Raw genomic sequence first — 12,265 nt, 5'->3', positions numbered from 1 at the left:
TTACCTACGGAGTTCTGATAGAATCCGTTGCATTAGTGCTGGTATGATCACACCTGTTTCATTTCGTGCTCAAAATACATACACTCCTTCTCCTTCCCTCCCCCTCCCATCAATTGTTTCCTTGTGCGATCACACTGCACCTCTCCTTCTCGTTCTAATATCGATTAAAATGCCCCTGTTTCTTGACTCACGTTTGCGTATAAACCAGCGGACCCTAGTTCCAGTCGCGCGTAACGTCGAACGACCCGTCTGAAAAAAATTGGTGCGACATGAAGACTTCCCAGGAGGTCAGCAATCCGAGTACTACTCTCGCCAAAACACACTTAACTGCGGAGTTCTGATGGGATCTGGTGCATGAGTGCTGGTATGATCGCACCCGTTTAATTCCGCGCTGTAAATACATAAACTCCTTCTCCTTTCTTCCCCCTCCCATCATTTGTTTCCTTGTGTGTGCGCATTGCACCTCTCGTGCTCGTTCTAATATAAAGTAAAATGCTACGGTGCCATGACTCACATTTGCGAATAAACCTGAGGACCATAATTCAAGTCGCGCGTATCGTCGAAAGAATCATCTGCAAAAAAATGAGTGCAACACGAGGACTTCCTAAGAAAATGGGTGAAATATAAGGACTTCGCAGGAGGTCACCCATCTTAGTGCTACTCTCGCCCAAGCACCCTTAACTTGCGGAGTTCTGATAGAATCCGTTGCATTGGTGCTGGTATTATTGCCCATATTTCATTCTGCGCTGCAAATACATACACTTTTTCTCCCTCCATCCCCCCTCCCGTCATTTGTTTCCTTGTGCGTCCACTCTGCATCTCTCCTTCTCGTTCTAATATCGATTAAAATGCCCCTGCTTCTTGACTCACATTTGCGTATAAACCAATGGACCCTAGTTCCAGTCGCGCGTAACGTCGAACGACCCGTCTGAAAAAAAAATTAGTGCAACACGAGGACTTCCCAAAAGGTCACCCATCTGAGTACTACTCTCGCACAAGCACACTTAACTGCGAAGTTCTGATGGTATCCGGTGCATTAGTGCTGGTATGATCGCACCTGTTTAATTTCGCGCAGCAAATATATAAACTCCTTCTCCTTTCTTCCCCCTCCCGTCATTTGTTTCCTTGTGCGTGCGCACTGCACCTCTCGTTCTCGTTCAAATATCAAGTAAAATGCCACGACGCCGTGACTCACATTTGCGAATAAATCTGCGGACCATAATTAAATTCGCGTGTAACGTCGAACGGCACATCTGAAAAAAAGAAAATGGGTGCGACACGGGAACTTCCCAGGAGGTAACCCATCTTTGTACTACTTTCGCCAAAGCACACTTAACTGCGGAGTTCTGATGGGATCCGGTGCATTTGTGCTGGTGTGACCGCACCTGTTTAATTTCGTGCTGAAAATACATACACTCCTTCTTCCCTACCCCCCTCCCATCATTTGTTTCCTTGTGCGTTCACACTGCACCTCTCCTTCTCATTCTAATATCGATTAAAATGCCCCTGATTCTTGACTCACATTTGCGTATAAACCAGCGGACCATAGTTCCAGTCGCGCGTAATGTCGAACGACCCCTCTGAAAAAAAATTGTTGCCACACGAGGACTTCCCAAGAGGTCACACATCCGAGTACTACTCTCGCCCAAGCACACTTCACTGCGGAGTTCTGATGGGATCCGGTGCATTAGTGCTGGTATGATCGCACCTGCTTAATTTTGAGCTGCAAATACATAAACTCATTCCCCTTTCTTCCCCCTCACGTCATTTGTTTCCTTGTGCGTGCGCACTGCACCTCCCATTCTCGTTCTAATATCAAGTAAAATGCTACACCGCTGTGACTCATATTTGCGAATAAACCTGAGGACCATATTTCAAGTCGCACGTAACGTTGAAAGAATCATCTACAAAAAAATGGGTGCAACACGAGGACTTCCCAAGTGGTCACCCATCCGAGTACTACTCTCGCCCAAGCACACTTAACTGCGGAGTTATGATGGGATCTGTTGCATTAGTGTTGGTATGATCGAACTTGATTAATTTCGCGCTGCAAATACATAAACTCCTTCTCCTTTCTTCCCCCTCCTGTCATTTGTTTCCTTGTGCGTGCACTCTGCATCTCTCTTTCTTGTTCTAATATCAAGTAATATGCCCCGGTACCGTGACTGACCTTTGCAAATGAACCAGCGGTTTATAATTCCATTCGTGCCTAACGTCGAACAACCCATCCGAAAAAAAATAGGTGCAACACGAGGGCTTCCCAAGTGGTCACCCATCCGAGTACTACTCTCGCCCAAGCACACCTAACTGCGGAGTTCTGATGGGATCCGAGGCTTTAGTGCTGGTAAGATCGCACCTGTTTAATTTCCCGCTACGAAAACATACACTCCTTCTCCTTTCTTCCCCCTCCTGTCATTTGTTTCCTTGTGCGTTCACACTTCAGCTCTCATTCTCGTTCTAATATCGATTAAAATGCCCATGCTTCTTGACTCACATTTGAGTATAAACCAGCGGACCCTAGTTCCAGTCGCGCGTAACGTCGAACGACCCGTCTGAAAATAAATTTGTGCGACACGAGGACTTCCCAGGAGGTCACCCATCCGAGTACTACTCTCGCCCAAGCACACTTAACTGCGGAGTTCTGATGGGATCCGCTGCATTAATGCTGGTATGATCGCACCTGTTTAATTTTGCGCTGCAAATACATATACTCCTTCTCCTTTCTTCCCCCTCCCGTCATTTGTTTCCTTGTGCGTGCGCACTGCACCTCCTGTGCTCGTTCTAATATCATGTAAAATGCTACAGTACCGTGACTCACATTTGCGAATAAACCTGAGGACCATAATTCAAGTCGCGCGTATCGTCGAAAGAATCATCTGCAAAAAAATGGGTGCAACACGAGGACTTCCTAAGAAAATGGGTGAAATATAAGGACTTCGCAGGAGGTCACCCATCCTAGTGCTACTCTCGCCCAAGCACCCTTAACTTGCGGAGTTCTGATAGAATCCGTTGCATTGGTGCTGGTATGATTGCTCATGTTTCATTCTGCGCTGCAAATACATACACTTTTTCTCCCTCCATCCCCACTTTTTCTCCCTCCATCCCCCCTCCCGTCATTTGTTTCCTTGTGTGTGCACTCTGCATCTCTCCTTCTCGTTCTAATATCGATTAAAATGCCTCTACTTCTTGACTCACATTTGCGTATAAACCAGAGGACCCTAGTTCCAGTCGCGCGTAACGTCGAACGACCCGTCTGAAAATAAATTCGTGCGACACGAGAACTTCGCAGGAGGTCACCCATCCGAGTACTACTCTCGCCCAAGCACACTTAACTGCGGAGTTCTGATAGGATCCGGTGCATTAATGCTGGTATGATCGCACCCGTTTAATTTTGCGCTGGAAATACATATACTCCTTCTCCTTTCTTCCCCCTCCCATCATTTGTTTCCTTGTGAGTGCGCACTTCACCTCCCGTGCTCGTTCTAATGTCAAGTAAAATGCTACGGTGCCGTGACTCACATTTGCGAATAAACCTGTGGACCATAATTCAAGTCGCGCGTATCGTCGAAAGAATCATCTGCAAAAAAAAAGGTACAACACGAGGACTTCATAAGAAAATGGGTGAAATATAAGGACTTCGCAGGAGGTCACCATCCTAGAGCTACTCTCGCCCAAGCACCCTTAACTTGTGGAGTTCTGATAGAATCCATTGCATTGGTGCTGGTATGATTGCTCCTGTTTCATTCTGCGCTGCATATACATACACTTTTTCTCCCTCCATCCCCCCTCCCGTCAATTGTTTCCTTGTACGTTCACACTGCACCTCTCCTTCTCGTTCTAATATCGATTAAAATGCCCCTACTTCTTGACTCACATTTGCGAATATACCTGAGGACCATAATTCAAGTCGCGCATAACGTCAAAAGAATCATCTGCAAAAAAATGGGTGCAACACGAGAACTTTACAAGAAAATGGATGAAATATAAGGACTTCGCAGGAGGTAACCCATGCTAGTACTACTCTCGCCCAAGCACCCTTACCTATGGAGTTCTGATAGAATCCGATGCATTAGTGCTGGTATGATCGCACCTGTTTCATTTCGTGCTGAAAATACATACACTCTTTCTCCTTCCCTCCCCCTCCCGTCATTTGTTTCCTTGTGCGTGCACTCTGGATCTCTCTTTCTCGTTCTAATATCGATTAAAATGCCCCTGCTTCTTGACTCACATTTGCCTATAAACCAGTGGACCCTAGTTGCAGTCGCGCACAACGTCGAACGACCGGTCTGAAAAAAAAAATTTGTGCGACACGAGAACTTCCCAGGAGGTCACCCATCAGAGTATTACTCTCGCCGAATCACACTTAACTGCGGAGTTCTAATGGGATCCGGTGCATTAGTGCTAGTATGATCGCACATTTCTAATTTCGCGCTGCAAATACATAAACTCCTTCTCCTTTCTTCCCCCTCCCGTCATTTGTTTCCTTGTGCGTGCACACTGCACCTCACGTTCTAGTTCAAATATCAAGTAAAATACCACGGCGCCGTGACTCACATTTGCGAATAAATCTGCGGACCATAATTAAAGTCGCGCGTAACGTCGAACGACACATTTGAAAAAAAGAAAATGGGTGCAACACGAGAACTTCCCATGAGGTAACCCATCATTGTACTACTTTCGCCAAAGCACACTTAACTGCGGAGTTCTGATGGGATCCGGTGCATTTGTGCTGGTGTGACCGCATCTGTTTAATTTCGTGCTGAAAATACATGCACTCCTTCTTCCCTACCCCCCTCCCATCATTTGTTTCCTTGTGCGTTCACACTGCACCTCTCCTTCTCATTCTAATATCGATTAAAATGCCCCTGATTCTTGACTCACATTTGCGTATAAACCCGCGGACTATAGTTCCAATCGCACGTAACGTCGAACGACCCCTCTGAAAAAAAATTGTTGCGATACGAGGACTTCCCAAGAGGTCACACATCCGAGTACTACTCTCGCCCAAGCACACTTCACTGCGGAGTTCTGATGGGATCTGGTGTATTAGTGCTGGCATGATCGCACCTGTTTAATTTTGCGCTGCAAATACATAAACTCATTCCCCTTTCTTCCCCCTCCCATCATTTGTTTCCTTGTGCGTGCGCACTGCACCTCCCATTCTCGTTCTAATATCAAGTAAAATGCTACACCGCTGTGACTCATATTTGCGAATAAACCTGAGGACTATAATTCAAGTCGCACGTAACGTTGAAAGAATCATCTGCAAAAAAATGGGTGCAACACGAGGACTTCCCAAGTGGTCACCCATCCGAGTACTACTCTCGCCCAAGCACACTTAACTGCGGAGTTATGATGGGATCTGTTGCATTAGTGCTGGTATGATCGAACCTGATTAATTTCGCGCTGCAAATACATAAACTCCTTCTCCTTTCTTCCCCCTCCCGTCATTTGTTTCCTTGTGCGTGCACTCTGCATCTCTCTTTCTCGTTCTAATATCAAGTAATATGCCCCGGTACCGTGACTGACCTTTGCAAATGAACCAGCGGTTTATAATTCCATTCGCGCCTAACGTCGAACAACCCATCCGAAAAAAAATAGGTGCAAGACGAGGGCTTCCCAAGTGGTCACCCATCCGAGTACTACTCTCGCCCAAGCACACCTAACTGCGGAGTTCTGATGGGATCCGAGGCTTTAGTGCTGGTAAGATCGCACCTGTTTAATTTCGCGCTGCAAATACATACACTCCTTCTCCTTTCTTCCCCCTCCCGTCATTTGTTTCCTTGTGCGTTCACACTTCAGCTCTCATTCTCGTTCTAATATCGATTAAAATGCCCCTGCTTGTTGACTCACATTTGCGTATAAACCAGCGGACTCTAGTTCCAGTCGCGCGTAACGTCGAACAACCTGTCTGAAAAAAAAAAAATTAGTGCGACAAGAGGACTTCCCAGGAGGTCACCCATCCGAGTACTACTCTCTCCCAAGCACACTTAACTGCAGAATTCTGATGGGATCCGGTGCATTAGTGCTGGTATGATCCCTCATGTTTCATTCTGCACTGCAAATACATACACTCTTTCTCCTTCCATCCCCTCTCCCGTCATTTGTTTCCTTGTGCGTGCACTCTGCATCTCTCTTTCTCGTTCTAATATCAAGTAATATGCCCCGACACCGTGACTCACCTTTGCAAATGAACCAGCGGTTTATAATTCCACTCGCGCGTAACGTCGAACAACCCATCCGAAAAAAAAATAAATGCAACACGAGTGCTTCCCAGGTGGACACCCATCCGAGTACTACTCTCGCCCAAGCATACTTAACTGCGAAATTCTGATGGGATCCGGATCTTTAGTGCTGGTATGATCGCACCTGTTTAATTTTGCGCTGCAAATACATACACTCCTTCTCCTTTCTTCCCCCTCCCGTCATTTGTTTCCTTGTGCGTTCACACTTCACCTCTCATTCTCGTTCTAATATCGATTAAAATGCCTCTCCTTCTTGACTCATATTTGTGTATAAACCAGCGGACCCTAGTTCCAGACGCACGTAACGTCGAACGACCCGTCTGAAAAAAAATTGGTGCGACACGAGTAGTAATCTCACCCATCCGAGTACTAATCTCGCCCAAGAACACTTAACTGCGGAGTTCTGATAGGATCCGGTGCATTAGTGGTGGTATGATCGCACCTATTTAATTTCGCGCTGCAAATTAATAAACACATTCCCCTTTCTTCCTCCTCCCGTCATTTGTTTCCTTGTGCGTGCGCACTACATCTCCCGTTCAAGTTCTAATATTAAGTAAAATGCTACAGTGCCGTGACTCACATTTGCGAATAAACCTGAGGACCATAATTCAAGTCGCGCGTAACGTCGAAAGAATCATCTGCAAAAAAATGGGTGCAACACGAGGACTTCACAAGAAAATGGGTGAAATATAAGGACTTCGCAGGAGGTAACCCATGCTAGTGCTACTCTCGCCCAAGCACCCTTACCTACGGAGTTCTGATAGAATCCGTTGCATTAGTGCTGGTATGATCGCACCTGTTTCATTTCGTGCTGAAAATACATACACTCCTTCTCCTTCCCTCCCCCTCCCATCAATTGTTTCCTTGTGCGTTCACACTGCACCTCTCCTTCTCGTTCTAATATCGATTAAAATGCCCCTGCTTCTTGACTCACATTTGCATATAAACCAGCGGACCCTATTTCCAGTCGCGCGTAACGTCAAACGACCCGTTTGAAAAAAAATTGGTGCGACACGAGGACTTCCCAGGAGGTCACCAATACGAGTACTACTCTCGCCCAAGCACACCTAACTGCGGAGTTCGGATGGGATCCGGCGCATTAGTGCTGGTATGATCGCACCTGTTTAATTTCGCGCTGCAAATACATAAACTCCTTCTCCTTTCTTCCCCCTCCCGTCATTTGTTTCCTTGTGCGTGCGCACTGCACCTCCCGTGCTCGTTCTTATATCAAGTAAAATGCTACGGTGCCGTGACTCACATTTGCGAATAAACCTGAGGACTATAATTCAAGTCGCGCGTATCGTCGAAAGAATCATCTGCAAAAAAATGGGTGCAACACGAGGACTTCCTAAGAAAATGGGTGAAATATAAGGACTTCGCAGGAGGTCACCCATCCTAGTGCTACTCTCGCCCAAGCACCCTTAACTTGCGAAGTTCTGATAGAATCCGTTGCATTGGTGCTGATATGATTGCTCATGTTTCATTCTGCGCTGCAAATACATACACTTTTTCTCCCTCCATCCCCCCTCCCGTCATTTGTTTCCTTGTGCGTGCACTCTGCATCTCTCCTTCTCGTTTTAATATCGATTAAAATGCCCCTTCTTCTTGACTCACATTTGCGTATAAACCAGTGGATTCTAGTTCCAGTCGCGCGTAACGTCGAACGACCCGTCTGAAAAAAAAATTAGTGCAACACAAGGAATTCCCAGGAGGTCACCCATCCGAGTACTACTCTCGCCCAAGCACACTTAATTGCGGAGTTCTGATGGGATCCGGTGCATTAGTGCTCGTATGATCACACCTGTTTAATTTTGCGCTCCAAATATATAAACTCCTTCTCCTTTTTTCCCCCTCCCGTCATTTGTTTCCTTGTGCGTGCGCACTAAACCTCTCATTCTCGTTCAAATATCAAGTAAAATGTCACGGCGCCGTGACTCACATTTGCGAATAAATCTGCGGACCATAATTAAAGTCGCGCGTAACGTCGAACGACACATCTGAAAAAAAGAAAATGGGCGCAACACGAGAACTTCCCATGAGGTAACCCATCATTGTACTACTTTCGCCAATGCACACTTAACTGCGGAGTTCTGATGGAATCCGGTCCATTTGTGCTGGTGTGACCGCACCTGTTTAATTTCGTGCTGAAAATACATACACTCCTTCTTCCCTCCCGCCCTCCCATCATTTGTTTCCTTTTGCGTTCACATTGCACCTCTCCTTCTCGTTCTAATATCAATTAAAATGCCCCTGATTCTTGACTCATATTTGCGTATAAACCAGCGAACTATAGTTCCAGCCGCGCGTAATGTCGAATGACCTATCTGAAAAAAAATGGTTGCGATACGAGGACTTCTCAAGAGGTCACCCATCCGAGTACTACTCTCACCCAAGCACACTTAACTGCAGAGTTCTGATGGGATCCAGTGCATTAGTGCTGGTATGATGCCACTTGTTTAATTTTGCGCTTCAAATACATACACTCCTAATCCTTTCTTCCTCCTCCCGTCATTTGTTTCCTTGTGCGTGCGCACTGCACCTCCCATACTCGTTCTAATATCAAGTAAAATGCCACGGCGCCGTGACTCACATTTGCGAATAAACCTGCGGACCATAAATCAAGTCGCGCGTAACGTCGAAAGAATCATCTGCAGAAAGATGGGTGCAACACGAGGACCTCCCAAGAAGATGGGTGAAATATAAGGACTTCGCAGGAGGTCACCCATCCGAGTACTTTTCTCGCCCAAACACCCTTAATTGCGGAGTTGTGATAGAATCCGTTGCATTAGTGCTGGTATGATCGCTCATGTTTCATTCTGCATTGCAAATACATACACTCTTTCTCCTTCCATCCCCCCTCCCGTGATTTGTTTCCTTGTGCGTGCACTCTGCATCTCTCTTTCTCGTTCTAATATCAAGTAATATGCCCCGACACCGTTACTCACCTTTGCAAATGAACCAGCGGTTTATAATTCCATTCGCGGCTAACGTCGAACAACCCATCCGAAAAAAAAAGGTGCAACACGAGGGCTTCCCAAGTGGTCACCCATTCGAGTACTACTCTCGCCCAAGCACACTGAACTGCGTAGTTCTGATGGGATCCGGAACTTTAGTGCTGGTGTGATCGCACCTGTTTAATTTCGCGCTGCAAATACATACACTCCATCTCCTTTCTTCCCCCTCCCGTCATTTGTTTCCTTGTGCGTTCACACTTCACCTCTCATTCTCGTTCTAATATCGATTAAAATGCCCCCGATTCTTGACTCACATTTGCGTATAAACCAGCGGACCCTAGTTCCAGACGCGCGTAACGTCGAACGACCCGTCTGAAAAAAAAATTAGTGCGACATGAGGACTTCCCAGGAGGTCACCCATCCGAGTACTAATCTCGCCCAAGCACACTTCACTGCAGAGTTCTGATGGAATCCGGTACATTACTGCTGGTATGATCGCACCAGTTTAATTTTGCGCTGCAAATACATAAACTCATTCCCCTTTCTTCCTCCTCCCGTCATTTGTTTCCTTGTGCGTGTCCACTGCACCTCCCGTTCTCGTTCTTATATCAAATAAAATGCTACAGCGCCGTGACTCACATTTGCGAATCAACCTGAGGACCATAATTCAAGTCGCGCGTAACGTCGAAAGAATCATCTGCAAAAAAATGGGTGCAACACGAGGACTTCACAAGAAAATGGGTGAAATATAAGGACTTCGCAGGAGGTAACCCATGCAAGTACTACTCTCGCCCAAGCACCCTTACCTACGGAGTTCTGATAGAATCTGTTGCATTAGTGCTGGAATGATCGCACCTGTTTCATTTCGCGCTGCAAAAATATACACTCCTTCTCATTTCTTCCCCCTCCCGTCATTTGTTTCCTTGTGCGTACGCACTGCACCTCTCGTTCTCGTTCAAATATCAAGTAAAATGCCACGGCGCCGTGACTCGCATTTGCGAATAAATCTACGGACCATAATTAAAGTCGCGCGTAACGTCGAACGACACATCTGAAAAAAAGAAAATGGGTGCAACACGAGAACTTCCTAGGAGGTAACCCATCATTGTACTACTTTCGCCAAAGCACACTTAACTACGGAGTTCTGATGGGATCCGGTGCATTTGTGCAGGTTTGACCGCACCTGTTTAATTTCGTGCTGAAAATACATACACTCCTTCTTCCCTCCCCCCCTCCCATCATTTGTTTCCTTGTGCGTTCACACTGCACCTCTCCTTCTCGTTCTAATATCGATTAAAATGCTCCTGATTCTTGACTCATATTTGTGTATAAACCAGTGGACCATAGTTCCAGTCGCGCGTAACGTCGAACGACCCATCTGAAAAAAAATTGTTGCGATACGAGGATTTCCCAAGAGGTCACCCATCTGAGTACTACTCACGCCCAAGCACACTTAACTGCAGAGTTCTGATGGGATCCAGTGCATCAGTGCTGGTATGATGCCACCCGTTTAATTCCGCGCTGCAAATACATAAACTCCTTCTCCTTTCTTCCCCTCCCGTCATTTGTTTCCTTGTGTGTGCGCATTGTACCTCTCGTTCTCGTTCAAATATCAAGTAAAATGCCACGACGCCGTGACTCACATTTGCGAATAAATCTGCGGACCATAATTAAAGTCGCGCGTAACGTCGAACGGCACATCTGAAAAAAAAAATTAGTGCAACACGAGAACTTCCCAGGAGGTAACCCATCATTGTACTACTTTCGCCAAAGCACACATAACTGCGGAGTTCTGATGGGATCCGGTGCATTTGTGTATTTGCAGCGCAAAGTTAAACAGGTGCGATCATACCAGCACTAATGCACCGGATCCCATCAGAACTCCGCAGTTAAGTGTGCTTGGGCGAGAGTAGTACTCGGATGGGTGACTTCCTGGGAAGTCCTCGTGTCGCACTAATTTTTTTTTCAGACGGGTCGTTCGACATTACGCACGACTGGAACTAGGGTCCACTAGTTTATACGCAAATGTGAGTCAAGAAGCAGGGGCATTTTAATCGATATTAGAACGAGAAGGAGAGATGCAGAGTGCACGCAAAAGGAAACAAATGACGGGAGGGGGGATGGAGGGAGAAAAAGTGTATGTATTTGCAGCGCAGAATGAAACATGAGTAATCATACCAGCACCAATGCAACGGATTCTATCAGAACTCCGCAAGTTAAGGGTGCTTGGGCGAGAGTAGCTCTAGGATGGGTGACCTCCTTCGAAGTCCTTATATTTCACCCATTTTCTTAGGAAGTCCTCGTGTTGCACCCATTTTTTTGCAGATGATTCTTTCGACGATACGCGCGACTTGAATTATGGTCCTCAGGTTTATTCGCAAATGTGAGTCACGGCACCGTAGTATTTTACTTGATATTAGAACGAGCACGGGAGGTGCAGTGCGCACGCACAAGGAAACAAATGACGGGAGGGGGAAGAAAGGAGAATGAGTTTATGTATTTGCAGCGCATAATTAAAAGGGTGCGATCATACCAGCACTAATGCACCGGATCCCATCAGAACTCCGCAGTTAAGTTTGCTTGGGCGAGAGTAGTACTCGGGTGGGTGACCTCCTGGGAAGTCCTTGTGTCGCACAAATTTATTTTCAGACGGGTCGTTCGACGTTACGTGCGACTTGAACTAGGGTCCGCTGGTTTATACGCAAATGTGAATCAAAAAGCAGGGGCATTTTAATCGATATTAGAACGAGAAAGAGAGGTGTAGTGTGAACGCACAAGGAAACAATTGATGGGAGGGGGACGGAAGGAGAAGGAGTGTATGTATTTTCAGCACGAAATGAAATAGGTGCGATCATACCAGCACTAATGCAACGGATTCTATCAGAACTCCGTAGGTAAGGGTGCTTGGGCGAGAGTAGTACTAGCATGGGTTACCTCCTGCGAAGTCCTTATATTTCACCAATTTTCTTGTGAAGTCCTCGTGTTGCACCCATTTTCTTTTTTTCAGATGTGCCGTTCGACGTTACGCGTGACTTTAATTATGGTCTGCAGATTTATTCGCAAATG

At 46.3% G+C, this 12,265-nt stretch overlaps 1 non-coding gene and 24 pseudogenes across 1 annotated transcript; 2 read left to right on the top strand and 23 right to left on the bottom strand.

Annotated features, from left to right (window-relative positions):
• Positions 1-259: 259 nt before the first annotated feature.
• On the bottom strand, positions 260-378 carry LOC148264485 (5S ribosomal RNA; annotated as a pseudogene).
• A 562-nt stretch (positions 379-940) lies between these two features.
• On the bottom strand, positions 941-1,059 carry LOC148264484 (5S ribosomal RNA; annotated as a pseudogene).
• A 209-nt stretch (positions 1,060-1,268) lies between these two features.
• Positions 1,269-1,387, bottom strand: LOC148264483 (5S ribosomal RNA; annotated as a pseudogene).
• Positions 1,388-1,591: 204 nt separating this feature from the next.
• Positions 1,592-1,710, bottom strand: LOC148264482 (5S ribosomal RNA; annotated as a pseudogene).
• A 205-nt stretch (positions 1,711-1,915) lies between these two features.
• On the bottom strand, positions 1,916-2,034 carry LOC148264481 (5S ribosomal RNA; annotated as a pseudogene).
• Positions 2,035-2,239: 205 nt separating this feature from the next.
• On the bottom strand, positions 2,240-2,358 carry LOC148264480 (5S ribosomal RNA; annotated as a pseudogene).
• A 205-nt stretch (positions 2,359-2,563) lies between these two features.
• On the bottom strand, positions 2,564-2,682 carry LOC148264479 (5S ribosomal RNA; annotated as a pseudogene).
• Positions 2,683-3,264: 582 nt separating this feature from the next.
• On the bottom strand, positions 3,265-3,383 carry LOC148264478 (5S ribosomal RNA; annotated as a pseudogene).
• A 916-nt stretch (positions 3,384-4,299) lies between these two features.
• LOC148264477 (5S ribosomal RNA) lies at positions 4,300-4,418 on the bottom strand (annotated as a pseudogene).
• A 209-nt stretch (positions 4,419-4,627) lies between these two features.
• Positions 4,628-4,746, bottom strand: LOC148264476 (5S ribosomal RNA; annotated as a pseudogene).
• A 204-nt stretch (positions 4,747-4,950) lies between these two features.
• LOC148264475 (5S ribosomal RNA) lies at positions 4,951-5,069 on the bottom strand (annotated as a pseudogene).
• A 205-nt stretch (positions 5,070-5,274) lies between these two features.
• On the bottom strand, positions 5,275-5,393 carry LOC148264474 (5S ribosomal RNA; annotated as a pseudogene).
• Positions 5,394-5,598: 205 nt separating this feature from the next.
• On the bottom strand, positions 5,599-5,717 carry LOC148264473 (5S ribosomal RNA; annotated as a pseudogene).
• Positions 5,718-5,926: 209 nt separating this feature from the next.
• On the bottom strand, positions 5,927-6,045 carry LOC148264472 (5S ribosomal RNA; annotated as a pseudogene).
• A 207-nt stretch (positions 6,046-6,252) lies between these two features.
• LOC148264471 (5S ribosomal RNA) lies at positions 6,253-6,371 on the bottom strand (annotated as a pseudogene).
• Positions 6,372-7,248: 877 nt separating this feature from the next.
• LOC148264470 (5S ribosomal RNA) lies at positions 7,249-7,367 on the bottom strand (annotated as a pseudogene).
• Positions 7,368-7,929: 562 nt separating this feature from the next.
• LOC148264469 (5S ribosomal RNA) lies at positions 7,930-8,048 on the bottom strand (annotated as a pseudogene).
• Positions 8,049-8,257: 209 nt separating this feature from the next.
• Positions 8,258-8,376, bottom strand: LOC148264468 (5S ribosomal RNA; annotated as a pseudogene).
• Positions 8,377-8,580: 204 nt separating this feature from the next.
• Positions 8,581-8,698, bottom strand: LOC148264467 (5S ribosomal RNA; annotated as a pseudogene).
• A 560-nt stretch (positions 8,699-9,258) lies between these two features.
• On the bottom strand, positions 9,259-9,377 carry LOC148264466 (5S ribosomal RNA; annotated as a pseudogene).
• Positions 9,378-9,583: 206 nt separating this feature from the next.
• On the bottom strand, positions 9,584-9,702 carry LOC148264465 (5S ribosomal RNA; annotated as a pseudogene).
• Positions 9,703-10,265: 563 nt separating this feature from the next.
• On the bottom strand, positions 10,266-10,384 carry LOC148264464 (5S ribosomal RNA; annotated as a pseudogene).
• Positions 10,385-10,588: 204 nt separating this feature from the next.
• LOC148264463 (5S ribosomal RNA) lies at positions 10,589-10,706 on the bottom strand (annotated as a pseudogene).
• Positions 10,707-11,037: 331 nt separating this feature from the next.
• LOC148264462 (5S ribosomal RNA) lies at positions 11,038-11,156 on the top strand. Its single transcript, XR_015819567.1, has one exon. It is a non-coding gene; the product is annotated as a 5S ribosomal RNA (ribosomal RNA).
• Positions 11,157-11,718: 562 nt separating this feature from the next.
• On the top strand, positions 11,719-11,837 carry LOC148264461 (5S ribosomal RNA; annotated as a pseudogene).
• Positions 11,838-12,265: the final 428 nt, after the last annotated feature.

The sequence above is a fragment of the Carica papaya genome, chromosome 5 (genome assembly GCF_054855325.1).
Source record: "Carica papaya isolate Zhongbai chromosome 5, ASM5485532v1, whole genome shotgun sequence".
In the NCBI taxonomy this organism is placed as follows: Eukaryota; Viridiplantae; Streptophyta; class Magnoliopsida; order Brassicales; family Caricaceae; genus Carica; species Carica papaya.
This window is presented reverse-complemented; position numbering and strand designations above follow the sequence as displayed.